The sequence below is a fragment of the Aotus nancymaae genome, unplaced genomic scaffold, assembly GCF_030222135.1.
Source record: "Aotus nancymaae isolate 86718 unplaced genomic scaffold, 86718_ANA_hifiasm-v0.15.2.pri h1tg000088l, whole genome shotgun sequence".
In the NCBI taxonomy this organism is placed as follows: Eukaryota; Metazoa; Chordata; class Mammalia; order Primates; family Aotidae; genus Aotus; species Aotus nancymaae.
In genome coordinates, this window is record NW_026988503.1 from 17,326,245 (window position 1) to 17,350,479 (window position 24,235).

General features: G+C 36.0%; 1 long non-coding RNA gene across 1 annotated transcript in view; it reads left to right on the top strand.

Moving 5' to 3' along the window:
* The window catches only part of LOC135271618 (uncharacterized), a 48,110-nt gene extending 25,591 nt beyond the window's left edge, over positions 1-22,519 (top strand). The window contains exons 5-6 of the long non-coding RNA XR_010339733.1: positions 4,947-5,001; positions 22,395-22,519. This is a non-coding gene — a long non-coding RNA (uncharacterized LOC135271618). The remainder of the gene's footprint in view (positions 1-4,946; positions 5,002-22,394) is intronic.
* The last annotated feature ends 1,716 nt before the right edge of the window (positions 22,520-24,235 follow it).

The window sequence follows — 24,235 nt, forward strand, 5'->3', positions numbered from 1 at the left end:
TTGCAGTTTCTCCAATTAATTTCTGACCTTGGTGCTGCCTGGGCACAATGAGGCAAGTGAAGGGTGGAGATCAGATTTAATTTTGAATTTCCTGACTGCGGCTGGTCTGTATCTGAACTAGAACATTACTTAAACATGTTATTTTTGGTCAATGACTTTTTCATGCAGCACGCTGGGCAAATATAATTAAGCGGGCTAAGTTTTGTTCTCAGCTGTCCTGAAAGTTCTTGCATGGGAACTTGGAGTTTTAACAGGAAACACCTGTATGGTGGTTGTATACCAAGCGTTCCCAGAGAATTAATATATAACATTGTTCCTGAGCTTTACAAGCTCTTCCCCAAATAGAAATGCCCAGCTGTATTTGAAGACTGTATTTTCAATTACTAGTGAAAATGCAACCTCTTGGCTCAGAAGTAAACTTTGTTTATAAGGATCTCTTTGGCTTAGCTATATCAAGGGTGAGCCACATCATTCATTTATTTCATCATTCAGTATCAGACTTTTTAAAATTCACATGACCTTTATTGAATGCCTACTCTGTGTAAGGAATGTGAAGGTATAACAGGAATCAGACTTAGGCCAGGCACAATGGCTCACATCTGGAGTTCCAGCACTTTGGGAAGCCAAGGCGGAGGGATCACCTGAGGTCAGGAGTTCCAGACTAGCCTGGCCAATATGGTGAAACTCCCATCTCTACTAAAAATAACAAAAATTAGCTGGGCGTAGTGTTGGGTGCCTGTAATCCCAGCTACTGAGGAGGTTGAGGCAGGAGAATCACTTGAACCCAGGAGGCGGAGGTTGCAGTGAACCAAGTACTCCAGCCTGGGTGACAAAGCAAGACTTTGTCTCAAAAAATACACACACACACACACGCGCGCGCGCACACACATACATACATATATATGCATTTGTTGTTGTTATACTGTCTCTCTGGCAGGCCCTGTCTAATACACTGGGGACCTTTGTCAGTTTCAGTCCCAGCTAAGGACAGGAAAATAAGTTACTCCCAAGAATTTGCAGTTGCAAACTTCCCTTATTCAGCTACAGAATTTAAATGTGCTACAACAGATATGTCTAGATAACATCTAGTTAAGAAATTAATTTAAAGTTATCAGGGACCTGCTGCACCCTGTGCGGTATAAAAGAAGCAAGCACAATTCTAGTCAATAGTGATACATGTTCCCCAGACCTCACAGTATCCCTACAGATGAAGCATCAACTCATAATAAAAAATTAAGATTTGTGTGCAAAACACACAAATAACTATTAAAATTTGACGGTAAGTTAAAAAAACTAAGTTGAAAAAATGGCAAAAATTAATCTGAGTACACATCTCACCAAAGAAGATACACAGATGACAAAGAAGCTATGAATATATGATCAACATTATGTCATCAGGGAATTGCAAAGTAAAACAACAATGCAACATCACTCCATGCATATTATAATGGTGAAAATCCAAACATGGCTAACATCAAATGCTGATGAAGATGTACAGCAAGAGAAACTGTCATTCATTGCTGGTGGGAATGCAAAACAGCTACTTTGGAAGATGGCTTGACAGTTTCTTACAAAAAATAAATATAGTTCTAATTGTGATCCAGCAATCACATTTCTAGGTATTTAGCCAAGTAAATCGAAAACTTATATTTAGACAAAATATGCACACAAATATTTATAGAAGCTTTATTAGTAATTGCCAAAACTTGGAAGGATGCAAGATACCTTGAATAGGTGAATAGATGAACAAACTGTGGTATATCCATATAGTGATATTATTGAATAATTATCACTCAAGGGGTTCAAGTTACTTAGTGATAAAAAGATGTGATCTCACTGGATGCAGTGGCTCACACCTGTTATCCCAGAACATTGGGAGGCCAGGGCAGAAGGATCACTTGAGTCCCCCAAAAAACTTGTAGATAAATATGCATAGTAGTTTTATTTAAAATATTTAAAAACTGGAAACAACCCAAGTATCCATCAACAGGGGAATGGAAGAACAAATTATGTTACAATGAAATACTACTCACCAACAAAATGATTAAACAATTGACACATGCTACAATATGAGTAAATCTCAAAATAATTATGCCAAGTAGGGGAAGCCAGACATAAAATAATATATACTGTTTGATTTTATTAATATAAACATATTGGTTAACATGAGGGTTCATTTCTGTCATAGGTTTTATGAAAAAACAACAGCAAAAATAATAATTACAGAATGTCAAAATTGGAGAGTAAGAAATAAGATGGGATAAAAATACTATAAATAAATGACATGTATATAAATTAATATCAACATGGCTGAGTTATTTTTCTCCAGTAATGTTCAGGGCATTGTTATACAGAGCGTAGGCAAAGAATTGGATCAAACTAAGTTTGGAGTTTGGTGAGGAGAGTATGTCTAAGAGCAAAGCAGCAAGTGAGTGAGGATATATAATAGGAAATTATAATCAGAGATCAAGGAATATAAGCTAAAAGCAGGAAAGTAAAAATTTGAATGAAATTAGGGTCAAAGATAAAGTAGAAAGTTCCAACGTAACCAAAGAATTTTTGGAAGTTGAGTGTTAGAGAGAGTGAGCTAGAAAAATAGGAAGTATTACTATTGGTCAAAAAGTAAGATCAATATTTACGATATTAGCATAGGAGTGGGTAGCTAGTGTGGGATAGAGGGCAAGATCATCGGAGCAGAGAAGTCAAGGAACTGAGAGGACAGGATGGAAGGACAGTCCACATAGACAGTGAAATTGCTAAGAACAATGACAATCACATAGGATAGAGTGACAGTATTCTGCTAAAAGAAACTTTTAACAAATGATAGGAATAGCCCAGGGAAATGCACAGTGGCAAATCTTATAATAGGAGAGAAAGAACTTCAAAAATTAGACTTTCTTAGGGTGTAAGGAAGGTAAGCATTTGGAAATGGTAATTATCAGTAATAACTTCTCCTCGTCACTAGATCTAAAGATGAGATGATTGCGGGAGGAAAAAAAATGCTCATTTTGAGACGGCTGCCAGAGGGAAGAATTTTAGAGGACAGCCAGGTTTCCCTCAGATAAGGAAAGTGAGGGGAACATTCAGAAGACAGGTTGACCACATAGAGAATTTCATTGGTCCCAGATGTGAGTGCCAAGAAATGTTGACAAAATTGTTTAGGAGGAAATCTCGTTTATTTGAGGACTATGAACTGTATACTTGGGCAGATGTTTATGTGTAGATGGTGGTGGTTGTTGGCTTCCCATTCAATAAACATAGCCTATTTATGGTCTATTATCATTTACAAACATCAAAGATCTTGCTTTTGTCCTCCCATTATAATGTCTATATGTACATATATATGGCTAATATCATTAACCTGGCTACAATTAACTCAATTTAAGACCCATATATAAATCAAATAGAGAACAGAAGTGTCAACACAGGCACAACACAATTGGCATGTCTCAGATGGGGAAGAGGCATTAACCAGAACTTGTAAGAACACTTAGTTCCATAGTTTCCTGTTTGCCTGGTTAAACAAGCATCTTCATACAGCTCTATTTCTGAATACGTTGAATAGGATGTGTTCATTCTCATTGACTAGAAGGTGCAATTCCTGTTTTAGTGAATCCCAGTTCCCCATTGCCTTATTTTCCACAAAGTAATATGCATTGCAGGTGCAGAGGAAGTGTCAGGGATGGGGTTGGGATTGAGTTCACTCTCCCAGGACACCACTCGCTTCACTTTTCCTAAGATATAAGAAAGGCAAAGGGAACTGCCAGTGCTGCTAGCTACCTCCCATATCAGTAGCCCACCTCTCAAACTTAAAGTGGCCTGAAGAAGGGAAAGTTAATTGCTCTATAACTACAGCCTTGGCTGGGTAAACTCATTTTATAGTGTATTGTCTTTCTATGTGATGGCATTTATAGTGGGATGATTTTCTACGCTTTGAGGATCAAGAATTCCACTGTCCTGTCCTATGTGTGGTCAAAAAAATTCTTAATATTTTTGCATTACATAACTTAAACACTAGATTTTTTTTTTATTCAACCCTGTTATTTAGCCTTTGCACAGTTAAGGGATCTAAAAATTGCAATCATCATATGCCCAAAGTTTTAATGTGACTAGATCAAGCTGGCATATTGAAAATTTTAAAGAACTATTATTTCAAATATGCATCCTTTTAGGAAACTTTAAAATTTACGAGCGAAACAGTTAAAATGGAATTTATTTTCTTTAAGATCTTTTATAACGTTTTAAAAAAATGAAAAGCAGATGACTGCTGAATCCCACTATTCTGTACAGAGAAAAAAATTCTGTTTTTAAAGATTTGTACTTTTAGTTTCATAATATCCCTGGAGACTGTAAATTGGTGCTTTCTACAGAACAATATATCAAGCTTATTCTTTAATAAAACTAATATTTAAAAAATAGTAGAATAGCTATATAATTTCATTGTGTCTATTATTCTGTCATTTAATCAACTTAGGCTTTATTTTTATGATTCTCATCAAAACAATAGCAATATTCAAGAATTTTTAACAAACTTGGTCTTAAGCAATAGTCAGTGTTTAAACCTGCCTACTATGCAAATTATTTGTCAGCATTCTTAGAAGCAATATCTGTGTTGTTATTGTTTTGTCATTTTTATCACTTTAGATAGCAGAGGTGTTAATGAAACTCAACACATCTTTTAAATTGTTCTAAGATCTAATAGCTGTTCAAAGGATAAATTTCTCTTTAGGAAAAAAACATTCACTGATGTCTGAAGCCTAAATTCATTCCATAGACATTAATCAGGAGTGTAGTATATGTTGGGCAGTCAGTATACCAGGCAATGAGAATGTGAATATCAGAAACACAGAGTCCTCCAGAGAGAGAGGGAGAGATTCCAATAATTGAGGGAACTCTCTTCAATGAGAAAGTATGTTTAAGTTTGTTATGTTAATTTGTAATGTTAGTTTTGCCATGTAGGAGAGGCAGAGAGGAGAGAGGGAATTCCAAATAAAATGAATGGCATGTACAAAGGTGGTATGTATGGAGTGATGGGGTGCAAGTATAATAATTCAGTATGGCTGATATATGATTAATAGGGAGAACAGTGAGGGATAGGGCTCAAAGGGAAGATGCCTATCAATCACGAGGGACCCTACATGCTGTGGGATTTGTTATTTGTCTTTTGGTGATAGAAAGCCATTGAAGGATTTTTTTAAACAAAAGAGGGCTGGACTGAATTTTTATTTTAAAAATTGTTTTGGCAATCATCATGATTCATCCTCATCAGTTGAATGCTTGCTTATATGCATTATCATAGTTAATCTTCAAAAACACACTGTGAATGAAATACTGCTATTATTCACATTTTGCAAATAAAGGAGTTAAGGAATGTGTCCAACATCATGCATCTATTAAGTGACGGAGTGTTGAGATTTTTAAACCAGTGCCATTTAAACTAAGCCCCTTCTCTTAACTTCTACATGTCACTGCCTGAGTACATTCTACTGTAGTGCAGAGGATAGGGGATGGGCAAAGGGGCTATTGAAATAGAATAGGTAAAAGAGTGGTTTATGAGAAACAAACAAACTTTAGAAATACTTAAGAGTGTCCAAATACCTGGTTTTGAACTGAATCCATCAGCATTTGAATGGTTTGAGAAATATATTGAGAAATATTTAATATTTTTAATTAAAAAGTATGATTACTACATGATGATACCATTTGTGTGCAAGTCTTCTTGTTTATTCTCTGGGGCTACGTTGTGAGTAATTCAGCTTATTTGCTGTCTGGTTAGCCTAAGCCTTATTATATAATCAATGCAGATCACTACAGCCAGCTGTGTGGATAAAAGTTATATGAGTTTGCCTGACAGGAGATAATATACAGACACACTAGATTGCTCAAATTTTCTTTTCATAAATATAATATTCATGTTTTTTGTTCGTCTTTCATCTTTGTCATATCTCACTGTGTTCCTTTCAGAAAGAAATATTTGGGTGGATTTAATAGGCTGATTACTCTAACTCAAAGCCTTTGTTCAACACTGTCTTGTGATAATTGGAAGAAAAGTACTGGTTTGTTGTTAGGAAAGCTACATTTGTATTGCAGAAAGACTTTTTTTTCTAGTTTTTAGTCTATAGACATATTTGTAAATTTACATCTAAAATACCAAATACATACCCAAGAGTGTTCAGATATCTCATGATCTGGTTTCTTCCTGATAATTCACTATAGTATGCCCTAAATAATTGCATCTGGATTATTAATAGATTCCCATCTAACTCAGTAAAAAAGGCAGTGCTCCAACCATAGTCTGTCGGGTCTTTCATGACTCATTCAGCTGTTTCAGTCCCCCTGTCACCTGTTATCTACCCAATATCATTTTCCATCCCTGTCCCCCTCACATTGACCGCTTTCCTTTTCCTCAAACATGCCAAGCACTCAAGGCCTGTGCAGTTGCTACCCTCATGACGCGGTTGCTTTTCCTTCAGTTATTCAGATGGCTGGCTGCCTCATTTTCTTCAAGCCTTTGCTTGAAATATCCCTTGATCAGAAAGGTCTCCTAAACCACCCTACATATACTACTTCTTCCAAAACTCTTTCTTTCTTACCCTGCTTCATTTTCCTTCATTGCACTGTCTCCAAATGTAGTATACATGTATTTGTATGTTTGTTTGTCTCATAGCACTAAGATGTACTCCCCATTAAATCAATATCTAGGATATAATATTCACTGACTTTAAATGGAAAAATATGTTAATAAATTAACAGGATTTTTTTCCCACCTAAATGCACTGCTCCTTTAAATTTGTTTAAAGTGGTTTAATATATTTTTCAATTGCTTTGTCTTGGGAACATGGAAGGAATATTTAGCATTATGAATAATCTATAAAGGGATAATTGCAAATTTTTAACATTAAGTCAATAAGGCATAGATTTAGTTTTGTTTAGCTTTTAATATACCATTCACCTCTTTGAAAGCAAAATGATGTTTTTTTAGAGAACAAAAACTATATTAAATCCACACTATCTAAATAAAACATAAAGACATTATAGGTTTTCATCAAAAAAACTTTTCATATTGTCAGTACATATTTTGTACACTGTAGTTTATTAAGTATTGAGAATTTATTTTGGTAAAAGCTAATTAAAGAATCCAAAGAACCAAATTACCAAATTGGTGAAGTAGAGGTGAGAGGAGTTAATTAAGGTTTTATCTATTGGTATATGGACAGCTGGTCATTTCATTAACCCATACTGAAACCCAGATTGAAAATTCAAGAAATGATTAGGGGAAATGATAGTAGAGATGAAAAAATATGTTGGTTTTGAGATCCCATTTTACATCCAATTTTAGTTGTCCAATAAGAAGAAATTAGAATTGTATATCTGAATCTTAGAAGTATGTTCTGGAAGTAAATGTTTTAGAACTTTTAGAATACATACAGTCATTGAAATTACGTGCATAAGGAAGATTACTTAGAGAGAGGATGTGTATGTCAAGGTGATAAGGTGGGAAATATTAGTTCATAAATGCTTAGCTCACCAATTATTTTTACCCCCTTATTACAGTGATTTATTTTTCTTTACTATATCTGCATTTATAGTCCTCCATTGATTGCTGTGTTTTTAATTAACTTTTTTCTCAATCAGTGATGCTATATGTATTTATTTTATTACTTTATTCAAACAATTAACTTTTAGTTTTCATTAACATTTTAATTCTTTTTTGTTTTCTATTTTTTAATTTTTATTCTTCCTTTATAATTTCCTTTCTTCTACTTTTTTGAGGGTAACTTGGTGTTCTTTTTCTAGCTTCTTGAGTTAAATGCTATGGAAAGAGAAAACTTTAAGTGTCATTTTCTTTAATGTAGTTACCATAAACTCTATGTTCTGCAATTCAGTTCTTAATTTTTAAAAATTCTGTTGGCTATTAAGTCATAGTTGAAGCCAGATACTAAGCCTCTAACTAGCACTTGTCAGTGACAATCTTTGGCAGAATAAAAGATTGTTGAATATAGGGCAGTGTGTGTCAGTTAACTATTGCCACCACAATGCTGTATAACCAGCTACTCACAAATCTCAGGGACTTGTAACAACCATAATTAATCTCATAGATTTGTGGGCTCACTGATGGGCTCAGCTGTATGGATCTGTTGATCTCGAGTGGGCTTGGTCTTTTGTATGGGGTTCAGCTGGAGGTTAGTTGATGTAGGTTTTATGTGACTGGGATGGCTGAATTCTTCTCCCCAACCAAGAATGTTTTTCTCGTGGCGATGGCAAAGGTGAATGAGGTCTAGCTCAAGAATGCAAGCACTTTTCATGTTGTTGGTCATGTGACACCCAATAACACTCCACAGCAAGTGAAGTCACAAGACAGAAACCGAAGTCTAGAGGTTGGGAATACATAATCCTCTTTAGTCAGATTGCAGCCATCTCTTGTCACAGGGAATGGGTTCAGGGATAGATGAAGAACAAGAGCTTTCATTGAAATCAATTGAAAACACAATGCAATTATAGATAGCTTGACTCAGTATTATTTGTAAAATCTTGATGATGCCAAAAGAAGAAATCTAACCAATACTCAGATGAAGAACATTTTGTATCAAATTTAAAAATGCTTTGAATGTTGTATCTTAAAATATGCTTGCTGTAAGTCCTTTGCTCTTTCGTTTTTAGAAGCCTCCTTGAAACACACACACAGAAAATTTAACCTTACTTCTTGTAAAATTAACTGTTCATTTCAAAGCTGTACTTGTGAATTGGTAGTGAAGAAAACACCATTAAATCAGCCTCTATACTTGGATGTTGACAAATGGTATTCCATTGATAGAAATATCTTAGATTCTGTCTCCAACATTAATACTGATTATTCAACTTTTGTTTCTTGGTATTTGCGTGGCATGTTGTTTTCCTTTTTTAAAAAAAAACTTTTTGAGTCATTTCATTTTAGAAGTGTATTTACTTTTTCATAGTCTCATCCAATAATCTGCCTTTTAATCAGAAAATGTAATCCACCAATTTTTATTGTGCTTACTCATTTATTTGGAATTCTACATACTAATTTTTCTGTTTTCTCTTTGTTTCTGATTTCCTTTATTTGGTTGGTTTATTTGATTTTTTCTTCCTTCTTTCTTGCTTTTTATTGAATTGGTAATATTTTTCTCCTTTATTCCCTCTACTAGTTTGGAAGCCATATATTGTATTTATATTTTATCATCACGTAAATATTTGACTCTAACTTTCTATAACTCAGAAGTTACTCTATATTTCCTGCTGATTTTTTTTTTTTTTTTTTTTTTGAGACAGAGTCTTACTCTGCTGCCCAGGCTGGAGTCCAGTGGGGTGATCTCAGCTCACTCCACCTCCTGGGTTCAAGTGATTCTCCAGCCTCAGCCTCCACAGTAGCTGAGACTATAGGCGCATGCCACCATGACAGGCTAATTTTTGTATTTTTAGTAGAGACGGGGTTTCACCCTGTTTGCCAAGCTGGTCTGAAATCCCTGACCACAGGTGATTCACCTGCCTTGGCCTCCCAAAGTGCTGGAATTACAGGCGTGATCCACTGTGCCCAGCCTCCTGCTGAATCTTTAACAAGACAGGGTTCTACATTAAACCTTCCTCCTCTTCTGCATCCTTATCCACATGTGTCTTTGAATATGATGTCTGTATTACTTTATGAGATTTTTCCCTTTACCCTTGATAACCTCTATTTTTGGCCATGGTATATTTAAACACAGGCTTGTTTTTATTTAACACTCTTCGTACTTGATGTTTATGGTCTGAGTTTATATCTTTCTTCAAATCTAAAAATTCTTCGCTGTTTGCTTTCTAAATATCATTTTTCTATCATTCCTTCTATTTTCTTTCTTTTTTTTTGGAGTGCAAGTTAGCACGTGTTAAGTCTTCTCAAAGTCTTTTCCATCTCCATTAACCACTTTTTAAAAATATATTTAGTCTCTTTATCCCTCTGCAATATTCTGGCAGAATTCCTCAGGATTTTCTCATGTTCACTAGTGGTCTCTATTACAATTGAGAGGTTTTCTCTTTTAGTTTTTCATTTCACTTACTGTAGTATTTGTTATATTTTTACTTCACTATTTTTTTCGGTTCTTTTTTGCTATGTTTTCGTTTTTCCCCCAGTTGTCTTGTACTTTTTATATCTCTTTGAAAATCCTTAACATATATACTTCAAATTGACATTTCTCTATTATATTTTCATATTTTATCTAGACTGAATTTATCTCATGGCTACTGTTCCTAAATTGGTATTCTTCATAAATTTTGGAATACCAGTTCCCAGATTCACCTTGACTGGAAGCCTGTCATGTTCTGTAGTGTGGCTAGGGGGCCTCTGTCTCACATTGATACTGTAAATAGTGCAATCCAGATGCTAAACTATTGGGTAATATAGTCTTTGCCTCATTTCTTGGCAATATCTGCTTCCTCTTTTCCCCCTAGTGGTGCAGTTTTATAATAGCTCTGACCATTAATTCACATAAATGGTGAGCGCCACTGTTCTGAGCTTCCATCACGGCAAGGAGAGCCCCACTGAAGCACCTCATTCCAGGTTGTGAGTTCTTACTCAGTTTCATCTCCAGCAGGGATCTTTCAGTTTTTATCACTCACTGGACCCCAAACTGCCAGCAGGTTCTACTTGCTTCCATTTCTGGAACCAGCAAGCCCCATCTACTTTATGTTCCTTTTCTATTTCTAATCAAGAACATGAATATTTTGTCTTTGAGAACGGTTTTATCTTTCTGATTTCCTGTATTTGCTTCAGTTAAAATTCTGATGAGAAATGGGTGTAAATGTATAAAGCATGAACTGAATGCTGTTCATTTTTTGATAAAATGGAAATGGCAGATATATTTTATTACACTAATTAGTATTCTGGATTCACAGCTGCTTGTAGTGATGCTCATGCTATTCTTGCTTAGGTAAGTGGTTCAGTGGCACTTGGATGGGGAATGAAATGGAGTTTGGTGCAGTTTCCTCTGTATAATGAAAGCAAGACAGCTAAGTTACTTTTCGAACTATGTAATTTATTACATATACCTTGTTGATTCCAAATATTTGCTAAATTTAATGATATTTTATTTAATTTTAGTTGCTGGAAACCTGGGCTTGATACTTCATTCTGCCAAAGATCAGTTATTCTTAATGTAACATTCAGCGAGCAGAGCCAAAATATACTTTAAATATACTTTGAAATCTTGTTATAAAAGAATGAAAAAGATTTTTCATTCAATGGGTACAGTTTTTTCTTCCTTCAAATTTCCATGTGACTGATAGCTTATCAATGTGTATTGTGTGTTACAAATGAACTTGTCAGGAAAGGAATTATAGATGTCCGGGAACCAGATATAACTTAACCTCAAGACTCATTTCCCATGCCCCACCCTGGATAATGTACAGAATGTTCTTTTCTTAGGGAGAAAAAGTTTATTATTTTCGGAAAATGATTATTATAATACATTAGTCTCAGAGTTATTGGGGTTTTATATATTGTAAGGTTTACTGTGCTTTTATAGTATACAAAGATATACAGGAATATATGGGATACAACTGCAATAAGTACAACATGAGAAGTTGCCATTATGCTCTTAATGTTATAAAAATAACATGTTTGAGGATGTGCTTGTAATGGAAATGGAAGGGTCATGACTCAGGATAATCTTCAAAGAGGCCTGAAAGGTAAAATGTTTGATAAATTCTTACCGCACTGGGCAAAAACAAACATCTTCAACCCAGAACAATTTCATATATATATTTAAAAACATCTCCTGTTTTTCTGAAGTTGACAGTTAACATTTTACGTAGTTTGAATTCTTGAATTCAAACAAGAATTCAAGTTGTGAGACAGCTGTCATTGTTTTGCAGAATTTATACCAACAAAATCATTGGAAGAAGTAATTCATGGGGGAAAAAGGGGAGAAAAAATTTACCCAAACTGAGACTAAGTTAAATTAGGAGATTTTCATTTCATTCAATGAGTCCAATCTTGAGATGCTCATAAAAAGAAAAAAAATGAGAACAGTCTCAAAATGTCCACAGCACTGGACATGTAATGTTAAGGGGAAAATTGTGCCACCAAGGCATAAAAGAACCAGAACAAGGAAGCCTGGGATTTCAGATCTCCTAAACACCATGGCTGCTCCACAGTTTCTGAAGAAAAAGAGCTCAAAACCATCTTTTATATTAGTATTAAAAGATTTTTTTTTTTTAAGATGGAGTTTCACTCTTGTTGCCCAGGCTGGAATGCAGTGGCACAATCTCAGCTCACTGCATCCTCCGCCTCCTGGGTTCAAGTGATTCTCCTTCCTCAACCTTCTGAGTAGCTGGGATTACAGGCACTCATCACCATGCCCAGCTAATTTTTGTATTTTTAGTAGAGACAGGGTTTCATTGTGTTGGCCAGGCTGGTCTCGAACTCCTGATCTGAGGTTATCTGCCTGCCTCAGCCTCCCAAAGTGCTGGGATTACAGGCAGGAGCCACGGTGCCCTACCAAAAGACTTTATTTCTAATATTTTAAAAATAATTTCAACTTTTATTATAGATTCAGGGGTGCATGTGCAGGATTGTTACATGGGTATGTTGCATGCTGCTGAGGTTTGGGGTATCACCGATCACTTCACCCAGGTAGTGAGTGTAGTATCCAATGATTTCTCAACCCTTGACCTCCTCCCTCCCTCTCTGCTCTATTGGTTGCCATCTTTATATCCATGTATAATGAATGTTTAGCTTCCACTTATAATTGAGAACATGCGGGATTTGGTTTTCTGTCCTACATTAATTTGTTTAGAATAATGGCCTCCAGCTGCATTCATTTTGCTGCAAAGGACATGACTTCGTTCTTTTTTATTGCTGCATAGTATTCCGTATGCACCATGTTTTCTTTATCCAATCCACCACTGTTGGGCACCTAGGCTGATTTCATATCTTTGCTGTTATGAATAGTGCTGCAGTGAACATATGAGTGCAGCTGTCTTTTGGGAGAATGATTTATTCTCTTTTAGGTATATACCCAATAATGGAATTACTGGATCAAATGGTAGTTCTGTTCTAAGTTCTTTGAGAAATCTCCATGGTATCTCATTGTGGTTTCAATTTTCATTTCTCTGATGAAGAGTGATATTGAACATTTTTTCATGTGTTTGTTGGTAACTTTTGTGTGGTTTTGAGAAGTGTCTGTTCATGTCCTTTGCCCACTTTTTAATGAGATTGTTTTTTGCTTGTAGAGTTGTTTAAATTCCTTATAGGTTCTGAGTATTAGACTTTTATCAGATGCAGAGTTTGCAAATATTTTCTCCTATTCTGTAGGCTGCCTGTTTACTATGTTGATATATTTATTTTGTTATGCAAAACCTCTTTAGTTTAATTAGGTCCTGCTTGTCAATTTTTGTTTTTGTTGCAATTGCTTTTGAGGACTTAGTCATACATTCTTTCCCAAGGTTGATGTCCAGAATGGTGCTTCCTACATTTTTTTCTAGGATTCTTGTAGCTTGACATTTTACATTTAAGCCTTTATTCCATCTTGAATTAAATTTTTTATGTGGTGAAAGGTAGGGGTCCTATTTCATTCTTCTGCAATGGCTAGCCAGCTATTCTAGCATCATTAACTGAATAGGGAGTCCTTTCCACATAGCTTATTTTTGTCAACTCTCAAAGCTAATTTTGCATAACACTTTTCATATGATATAGGAAAACATCAATTATACATCTCAAAATGTATAATTGTGGGGAGAGAGAAAGTTGGAGATTATAGCCAGCCAATTCCTTATTCATTCCCCTGTCTAATGCCACCAGGTGCTCCTAAATCCAAATGTCCTAAAATGAACCTATGTACTTTGTGTCCTATAAGCTGCCCTTCAATTTTACATACTGATTGATATGAAAATGCAAAATCCTGCATTGACAAGTTCAATACTTCAGGACCATTCTATGAAATGAAACAAGAGAGAAATTTCCAACTTAGGGCATTGGAAATAGGTTCTTGAGAAGGTTAAAATAGACCAGGTCAAATCACAGATTGCATGGGTCACCAACAGTGAAAACCGAGCAGAGGTGAGGACACCCTAGTCTCAAGTGGCTATAAATGATATTTGCCTAGAAATCAATAGGTCCATTTTATATATATCCACATGTACCAAACACAACCAAATATATGGAAGAAAAAATAACTAATAGACTTTCTTGGAGAGGGTGGTGAGAAGAAATTCCAGTGTTTAAACTGAAATGAGATGAAAGCTCTTGCCTGAACGGAAAAAGTTTTCAAATAAATTTGGGAACTTAAAAAAGGATTGTATTAGACATGGGTTAACTCTTAGATACCAAATAAAATAACTTTCTAATAATGTAGATCGGGGATGCAAGGCTGGTTCAAGATATGCAAGTCTGTAAGCGTAATCCACCACATAAATAGATTTTAAAAATTATCAGTATTAATGAATATTGCATGAAATTTTTGTTTGTCTTACAAGAATGACTACTTGGAAGATACCTACAAAAGCATCCACCAAAAGCTCTTAGATGCTGCCATTGAACAGTCACTTTGAGAATAAACATGAAATAAGAATTACAGTCTAGGCTCTGTTAATTAGAAAGTTGGTGGGCTTATTTTAATAGGCTAAGGATGCTGGATATGACAAAGCACAGTATTAAAAACTTTTAAATGATTATCTTTTACTATATATAATTTAGTATGCTTAATTAACTAACTCTCTCTCCTTTTGAGGGGCCTCTTATGCCCAAGATACTCTGCACAAAGGAATACAATGTCATGATCAAAAGCCTAGGTTCCGTAGTCAAACCACTCTGGATGTGTGACCTTTAGCAAGGTACTTAACCTCTCTGTGCCTCAGTTTCTTCATCTGTAAAGTGAGGATAACAGTACCTATTTAAAGAGTTGTTGTTAACATTCAAAGTTTTAATATGCTGAAAAATAGACTCAGAAATAGCTGTAAGAGGACTGGCACATAGAAGCTTTAAATAAATAAGAGCTGAAAGATACAGTAATTGCATTTTTCCTTCACATATGGTTTCTTAGTTTTTATGAAGATTTTCATGTGCACCGTTAATTATAAGATTCCTGTGAAATATATAGTGTTTACCCTATTTTTCACATATGGGAACTGAGCAAAAGAGATTGTTCAAGGCCATTGCACCAATAAGAGCCAAATTTGGAAGGAGGATGCAGGTCTCACAGCTGTTGCTCCAGGATGCAACCCATTGTGTTGCACTGTCCCTTGATAATTGAATTTTAATCAGGTCTGTGGGTAAGTCACACACACACACACACACACGCACACACACACGAAGCATGAAACAACTTTGGATAAGACGCAAGAAAAATAATCTCACCAGGAATATGCTTCAGGAAGCAGTTACTTCAACATAGACAAAGTCAAACAGCGGACAAGGAGGAAGCAATTAAACAGGAGTCCTCCAGTTTGTTTCATTTTACTTCTCATTATATTGAGTATAGTGTCATTCAGAGACTAAGAAAAAGACCCACCTTTGAGCCTAGGGAGATCCTGGAAGTCTTCGACAGGGTAACTGAGTCATTGCTGTGAAGTGAGCAGAGCCTCACACCCTGACACCCACAGGGAGAAAGCAAGGGAGTGACTGTCAGTAATTAAACCATCTGTAACCCTTAATATTGTTTGGTTCTCAGAAACAAATCAAGGACACCACGCACAGAATGTAAATTGGCGTTTGTAGACTTGCCCCCTGGTATAATTAGCAGATGGTCTTTCATGATGCAGGTCAGTTCAGAAGAAATCTATTTGCATAATGAAATATGCTATTTCCATGTACGCTGAAACTCAGCTTCTTTAAGTCCCTATGTTCCGCTTGTTGGGACGACTTGGAAAAGAAGTATTTTATTATTGTCCATCCCCAGAATAGAAGCTCTAGACCTGGAAGTCCCCAAAATATAGCAGGGATAATGAAACTCTTTTTTTTAAATATCAACAAATGAAAGAGAAATGTAGTAAGTGCCGTAAGCGATCCTAAAGGATAGTTAAGAATCTTAAAGGATTCTTTGCTTTGATATGCAATCATGAAACACTGATAGGATGAGTGAAAAAATGTAATGTTAATAAATATGGTGTCTTTTGGAAGAAGAAATGTTTCAAAATGAGGCATATAGAGGAGAAGGGAAGAAAGAAAGAAAGGTGGAGAGAGAGATGTTGGAAATATTTTCTTGGTAAATAGACAAAGGGAGGTCAGAGAGGTGATTTTCAGGTAGAAGAGATAAAAAGAGATGAGGGCTGAGGGAACTATAAAGAAAGAAATGCTACAAGAATAAGCTCTGAGGGCATTGTCACAAAAAGACTTAGAAAGGTCTAGAAAATGTATAACTTTAGAAGAGAGAGATGTTAAATTTTGCTTGACTACCCAAGTATTCTCTTGCTTCATCTGCCAAAGTACATGTCACTGGAAGAGATGGGAGACCTTTCTAGCAGGTCTTTTATAGGATTTCTCTGCAAAAAAAATGTACAGGAGTAGAATGCATGTCCATCTGTAAGCTGGCAACTTGCTGCTTAGTGGCAAGTTTATAAGTCAATTTAGCAAAATATAAAAGAGTACAACTTAAAGTACAATATATTAAAGCTAATAATATAAAACTAATAATTTTTTAAAAATAGTAGCTATAATGAGATTGTCACAGCTCAGGTGGTATTACTGAAATATTGAGAATAACATTTGTGTCCATGTTTAACGTTGTTTACAGTATGATTTTTATTAAAAAAAAAAAAACTAAAAAACATGTAGGCAACTTAATTTTAAAACCTAGATAAAAGAGATAATTTTATGGAAAAATACTCCTTACTCAAATTGACCCCAGTAGAGAGAAGAATATCTAAATAGAGCAATTGCCATCGAAGAAAAGGGAAAGCAGCTAACAAGCTTCGTCACAATAAAAGTTTTAGACCTCGATGGCTTCACAAACTTCTTGCCTCATTCTCCCTCTGCACATGTATCCCAGAACTTAAAGTATAATAATAATAAAAAAAAATGAACAGATCCCATTTAAACAAAAGGCATCAGATGCTATGTCCTGCATCTTCCATCTTTTGCTTTTGTTTTGTTGTTGTTTTTGAGACAGGTTCTTGCTGTGTTGCCCAGGCTGGAGTGCAATGGCATGATCACAGCTCATGGGATCCTCCTGTTTAACCTCCCAGGTAGCTGGGACTACAGGCACATATCAACACTAGTGTTTTTTTTATTTATTTTTATTTTTTTAAATTTTTTGGTAGAGTTGAATATCTCATTATATTGCCTAGGCTGGTTCAAACTCCTGGCTCAAGCAATCCTCCTCCCTAAAAAAAAAAAAAAAAAAAAAAATCATATAATCTCAATGTACCTTAAGTCTTTCAGTAGAGGGAAAAAGAGGTTAAACTTTTAAGTTTATTTTATAAAATGAGTGAAATATTTTTTTCTACAACCTGACAGATTCAACCAAAAAAGAAAACAGCAGACCAATCCCATTTATAAACATCTGCATAAAAATCTTAGATCAATTACTAGCAAATAGAATTTATTCAAAAAAAACTACACATTATGACTAAGTAAGCTTTATTCTAGGAATTAAAGCATGGTTAAATATCAGGAAGTCCCATTAGTAAAATCTAACACATTGGAGTTAAGAAAAAATATCTTAAGCTTATATCTGCTTATATAGACACAGAAAAGGCATTTGACAAAATTCAAAATCTATTATGCTTAAAAAAAGCAAAAACACTCAATAAAATTGGAATTGAGGAATTAAGTCCTTAATTCAGCAATATATGTTATATAGTTTCCATTCTAATAACCATCACTTTATTTCACAGGGGAATATTTCTTACAAAATTTAGAACAAGATCAGATATGTGTTCACTTATAGATAAAAAGTCAATGTCTTGAATATATAAAAGCTTCTAAAATACAGAAGTAAAAAGCTAATAATCCTATAGAAAATGACTAAAATTTTCTGGCCAGGCACGGTGGCTCACGCCTGTAATCCCAGCACTTTGGGAGGCCGAGGCGGGTGGTACATGAGGTCAAGAGATCAAGACCATCCTGGTCAACATGGTGAAACCCCGTCTCTACTAAAAATACAAAAAATTAGCTGGGCATGGTGGCGCGTGCCTGTAATCCCAGCTACTCAGGAGGGTGAGGCAGGAGAATTGCCTGAACCCAGGAGGCGGAGGTTGTGGTGAGCTGAGATTGCGCCATTGCACTCGAGCCTGGGTAACAATAGCGAAACTCCGTCTCAAAAAAAAAAAGAAAATGACTAAAATTTTCTGTAATTCTAAACTAGCTTGTCATTAAAATAATAGATTAAAATAAAATAATTTTCTGTAATTCTAAAATGAGCTGTAGAATATGAGTAGAGTGAATTGATAAGTTTAAATATTTGTGAATAATGTGAAAAAATGCTTAGTCTCACTCACAATAAGCAAAATACAGATTAAGAACAAGAACAATTATGCCAGTCTAGCCAACATGTTGAAAACCTGTCTTTACTAAAAATACCAAAAAATTAGCCGGGCATGGTGGCGTGTGCCTGTAATCCCAGCTACTCGGGAGGTTGAGGCAGGGGAACTGCTTGAACCAGGGAGGTGGAGGTTGCAGTGAGCAGAGATCGCACCACTGCACTCCAGCCTAGATGACAGAGCAAGACTCTGTCTTAAAATTAAAAAAAAAGAACAAGATTATGATTTAATTTCTCATTAATCAATTTGAAAAATTTCCCTAAATTTGACAAGTATGCTCTTTGAAAAATTATGAGTGAACATGAAATTATATTTATAACTGAAGATAATGCAAAAATATAAAACACAAAGGAAGGGAACTTAATATCTAGAATAATTGCATACAAATTTATTCTCTCACCATGTAATACCAGTTCTAGGAATCAATAAAAATGAAATAAAAAGGCTTATGCTCAGAGCTGTTTGATATAGCATTATTTCAAAAGCAAAAAGCAGAAGAGAAAACTATATGTAGAAGATTGCTGGAGTAAAACATGGTAGACATAAATAATGAAATGCCATGCAGCTATAAAAAGGAATGAGGGGTCAGGTACCATGGCTTGTGTCATTAATCTGAACACTTTAGGAGGCTGATGTGGGAATTTCACTTGAGGATAGGAGTTCAAGACCAGCCTGGGCAACAAAGTGAGATTCTATGTCTACCAAAAAAAAAAAAAAAAGTGGAATGCACCTCTAGATCTAGCTACTTGGGAGGGTGAGGTGGAAGAATTGCTGGAACCCAGGAGTTCAAGATTACAGTAAGCTATGATCATGCCACTGCACTCTAACCTGGGAGACAGGGTGAGACTTCATCGTTAACTGAAAAAAATTAAAAAGTAGAATAAAGGAATGAGGAATATCTCTATATACTGCCATGATGTTGCTCCAGAATATGTTGAGTATCTGTCACATACAGACAGGTTTAGAGATTTGCCAGTTTGGTTTGCAACAGGAAGCTAGAGAGCTAAGAAAGGAAGATCCACAGAATAAAAGAACACTTGATGTGGTAGATGGAAAATTTAGAACTAACAGTATTTAATTAAAGTATATGGCAAGAGCAATAAAAAAAGAAAAAGTTGAACCACAAAAGCAAATCATAGTAACTTTCTGGCTGTTTAATCAATGATTATATTTACATAGACTTATCGATGTAAGGCTTAACTAATGAAATATGATGATATATCTAAAGTGGGAAGGCAGGATGTAGTGCAAGGAGGGTAAGTCCTTATCTCGTCTAATGGTAAGTCAATACATGATGTCTGAAACTAACCAATCAAGAAATAGCCACGTAAGCATGTACTATGGAAATGTGGAGGCAACTGTGGAAACAGAAGCCTTTGCTTCTGTTGGTTTGGGCTGAGTTGCATATGCTTTTCAGCACGATGTAAATTTTTCCAAAACACCAAGTGAAAGTATTACATGGATTAAAAATATAGAAAAACAGTATTTCAAAAACAAGATGTTCAGAAACATTTCCCTAAGTTCTTTTATTTATTTATTTATTATACTTTAAGTTCTGGGGCACATGTGCAGATCGTGCAGGTTTGTTACATAAGTATACAGGTGCCATGGTGGTGGTTTGCTGCATCTATCGCCCCATCATCCACATTAGATATTTCTCCTATGCTATCCCTCCCCAATACCCCCACCCCTTGCTATTCCTCCCCAGCCCCCAACCCCCAGGCCCTGATGTGTGATGTTCCCCTCCCTGTGTCCGTGTTTTCTCATTGTTCAACACCCACTTATGAGTGAGAACATGCAGCATTTGATTTTCTGTTCTTGTGTCAGTTTGCTGAGAATGGTGGTTTCCAGTTTCATCCATGTCCCTGTGAAGTATATGAACTCATCCTTTTTTATGGCTGCATAGTATTCCATGGTGTATATGTGCCACATTTTCTTTATCCAGTCTATCATTGATGGGCATTTGGGTTCATTCCAAGTCTTTGCTATTGTGAACAGTGCCACAATAAACATACGTGTGCATGTGTCTTTATAATACAATGATTTATAATCCTTTGGATATATACCCAGTAATGGAATTGCTGGGTCAAATGGTATTTCTATTTCTAGATCCTTGAGGAATCGCCATACTGTTTTCCATAATGGTTGAATTAATTTACACCCCCACATTTCCCTAAGTTCCTTTAAAACGAAAGTGTACTAGGCTACAGTGATCTCCGACTGGGCAGAAAATAGAGAATGAGATAGACTCCAAAAAGACCTGAAGGGACGTCAGTTGAGCCTGAAGACCATCACCAGAGCTAGTCCTGAAGGGTGAGTCCACAATGAGTGAAAGGGAGAAGGGGTGCCGTCAGTTTAAACTACAGCAACAGTATGGAGATTCTCCATGAGTTATTTTTTTCTCTCTCTCCAGTTTTTGATGGTTCAGATGTCTCTAGGAAGATGCTAATCATTTTTGACTTACTATATTTCATGTAGTAACAGCTTATGAAACATATAATGAAAACTTAATGTGCTATTAATTTTATTGCCCTGTCAATAAGATCCAGGATTGCCTTCCTCATTCTACTTTTTAAAAACTATTTTCTCAACTTTTCGGCTGTGATTTACACTTATGGGAAACTTTTGCTTTTTGGAGTTATTTAAAAAATTGTAGCCTCTTAATTGCAACTTATACGTTTCATAATTTTGTTTGCAATGAGAAAAATGCTTTTTAAATTATATTTCGATTTCACAGTTAATTTAAAGTAAAACAGTAGGGGATATTGGTAATGTGTCCAAGTGTATTCTATTTGTCATGATTGTGTAAACACTTGTAATTTCTCACTTGACTTATCTAGTCCCTCTAGACAGATATTCGGAGAATGAGGATGAACATTCTGAATACAAAGACTTGGGACATTCTTTCCCTTTAACTGAGAGAAAGACAAGAAACTGAATAAGTGTGGAAAGAATAATTTTCATCACAGACATCCTTTCAGAGTGGCAGTTTGAGCTCACCTTAAGGTGACACCTTGAGTGTGGTGTCATTCCCTGAGTGTGTGTGCTACATCTTAGGCACTGCCATGGCTCCTGTTAAAGCTCAGAACATGTCATCCCAAAGTATGACACCCTTGGTCTGCTGGGTACTTTCAATGGAAGGAAATTGGAAGGGCTTCAGAAACAAGAAGTTTTCTCTGACCTTCTCCTACCTTCCTTTCTCCTTTTTGCATTTCTCTACCAAAAGTGGGTCATAGAAACTAGAACTCTTCTCCTTGAAAGCTGGCCATGAAACCTATACATTTTCTCTCTGATCTTCTCCCTTTTCCCTTAAGGGTCCTTATCTGATGGGTGTCATGCCCTATAACTGGAAGAAGGCATGCTACATAGAGAGGCCCAGAAGAATTTGAAAAAACAGGCCTTACTAGGCTCCTTCAGTTTATCACCATTACAACACACTCTTTTTGTCCAATTTTTTCAACTTTTCTGCTGCGATTTATACTTACTGGGAAGTCTTTGCTTTTTGAAATTCTTTAAAAATTTATAACCCGTTAATTGTAACTAATACATTTCACTGTTTTTTACAATAAGGAAAATGCTTTTGTTTTTTGAAACTATATTTCAATGCTTTTGAAACTATATTTCGATTTCACAACTAAGTTAGGATAAAAGGCAGCAAGGGATATTGGTAATGTTGCATCTAAGTGTGTTCTATTTCTCGTGATTGTGTAAGCTATTATAATTTCTCACTTCACTTCTCTAGTCCCTCTGGAGAGATACTCATTGAATGAGGATGAACATTCCTCTTGTATTTTATCTTAGGCACTACCATGGCCCTTGCTGGGGCTCAGAACCTGTCATTCCAAAATATGACACCCTATTCTGCTGAGTACTTTCAATGTAAGGAAATTGGAAGGGTCTCAGAAGCAAGAAGTATTTCTTCACAGCTGATCCTGCATTGAATCCAAGCATAAAACTGTAAAGTCTTCCCTGGGTCTTTGGGCTTTCATTTCTGAAGTCTCCTGTGTCATGTTCTACATGTCATAACAAATGAAAATTTGTTATGCATTTATCTTGCTCACCTGTCTTGTTGTGGGACTGTCAGGTAGGACCCTTGTAATGTGTGGAGAAAAGGTATTACCTTTTCACTTCTACAGTCTCAAGACCTAGCACCATATCTAGTACATGTTGAATTAATGAAGTTGGATGATTGAATGACTATTATTTCAGTCTTTGCCACTGATTTGACTATTTAAGCAGATAATCTTTTCCACCTAAATATTCCCCCCATGCCATACTGAAAGTTACAGAATATCATTTTTGCAGGAGAATAGCTTTCCTCAGTCAAGACTAAATAAGGAAGAGGAATCGACAGCAAACACCTCCCATTCAAGTTAGAATAAACACGATTTGATCTTAGCCACATAAATGTTCAGACCAGAGGTTTCCATTTAGAAGAAGCAAATCAATGACAAGTTCAAAAAACATTCTTGTTAACACACTCAAAAATTGTAATCAAAAGTTGGACATCACCTGAAATGGTAAACTTTTTAAACAAATAGAAGGATATGAGGATAAGGGAGTGTTTCTAATTAGATTCACTTTTCTAAAATCTTTCACTTTCCATATTAGTCTGATGCTCACAGGCATAAGGTCACTGTGAGATGTGTGATAACATACACAGGTCTACAGAATTCATAGCACTGCAGACTTGGGAAGAGTCTACATATCCAGTGCATGGCCCAGAGGCAGCAGTGTTTATTTCAGCTAGTAACAAACATGATAAATGATGTGCCACCCTCTGTCACTACTGGCCGTTAGAAATGCTGGCTGACCATCAGCCCAGAGCTCAATTCCCACAGGTTCCCTGCCAAACTATTTGAATAAACCTAGGCAAGTTTACAATTTCTGCTTTGGCTGAAAAGTATCTTTCACTTGGCAGTCTACGTTTCAGAATGTTTGAGGGTGAACTGTGGGTTTCTGTGCCTAAATAGTCATTTTAGGTCTTTTTAAAACACCTTCCTTGAAGTACAATTCGCATACCATATGATTTTCCCCTTGCTTTCAATGTATTTACAGAGTTGTATAATCATCACCACAACCAAATTTCTAATATTTGCGTTATTCAAAAAAAAACCTCTGTACCCCAAATCATCCCACCTCGCCTAGCCCTAAGTAAGCACTAATGATTCCCCTTCCCTGCTAGGTGGAGCTGTTTTCATTGTCATTTGCTTGTTTGTTTATTGGTGACATGGCCAGTCTATTTTAATGAAGTCTGTTCCCTGCAGTGTCTCTTCTGAGGAGGGCACAACTTTGGACATGCATAGATACTTGGGACAACAGTGGTTTTAGCAGAGCTCTCTGTCCTTTTTCCTGATCTCTCTGTTAAGCTGCCTGTCTTATTTGATATCACATCCACCTGTTGGCCTACTGCTTATCAGCTGATCGCTCTATTGTTTTTGACAATGCCCTGGGGCATAAATTGCTCTGTAGTATGAGCTGATGAAATCCATGTAGTAGTCGTTTTGTTTCTTGTTTTGATTTTGTTTTAAGACATAGTCTTGCTCAGTCTCCCAGGCTGGAGTGTTGTTGTAGGGTGATCTCAGGTCACTGCAACCTCCGCCTCCCGGGTTCAGGAGATTCCCCTGCCTCAGCCTCCTGAGTAGCTGGAATTACAGGTGTCTACCACCATGCCCAGCTAATTTTGGTATTCTTAGTAGAGATGGAGTTTCACCGTGTTGGCCAGGCTGGTCTTGAACTCCTGACCTCAGGTGATCCACCTGCCTTG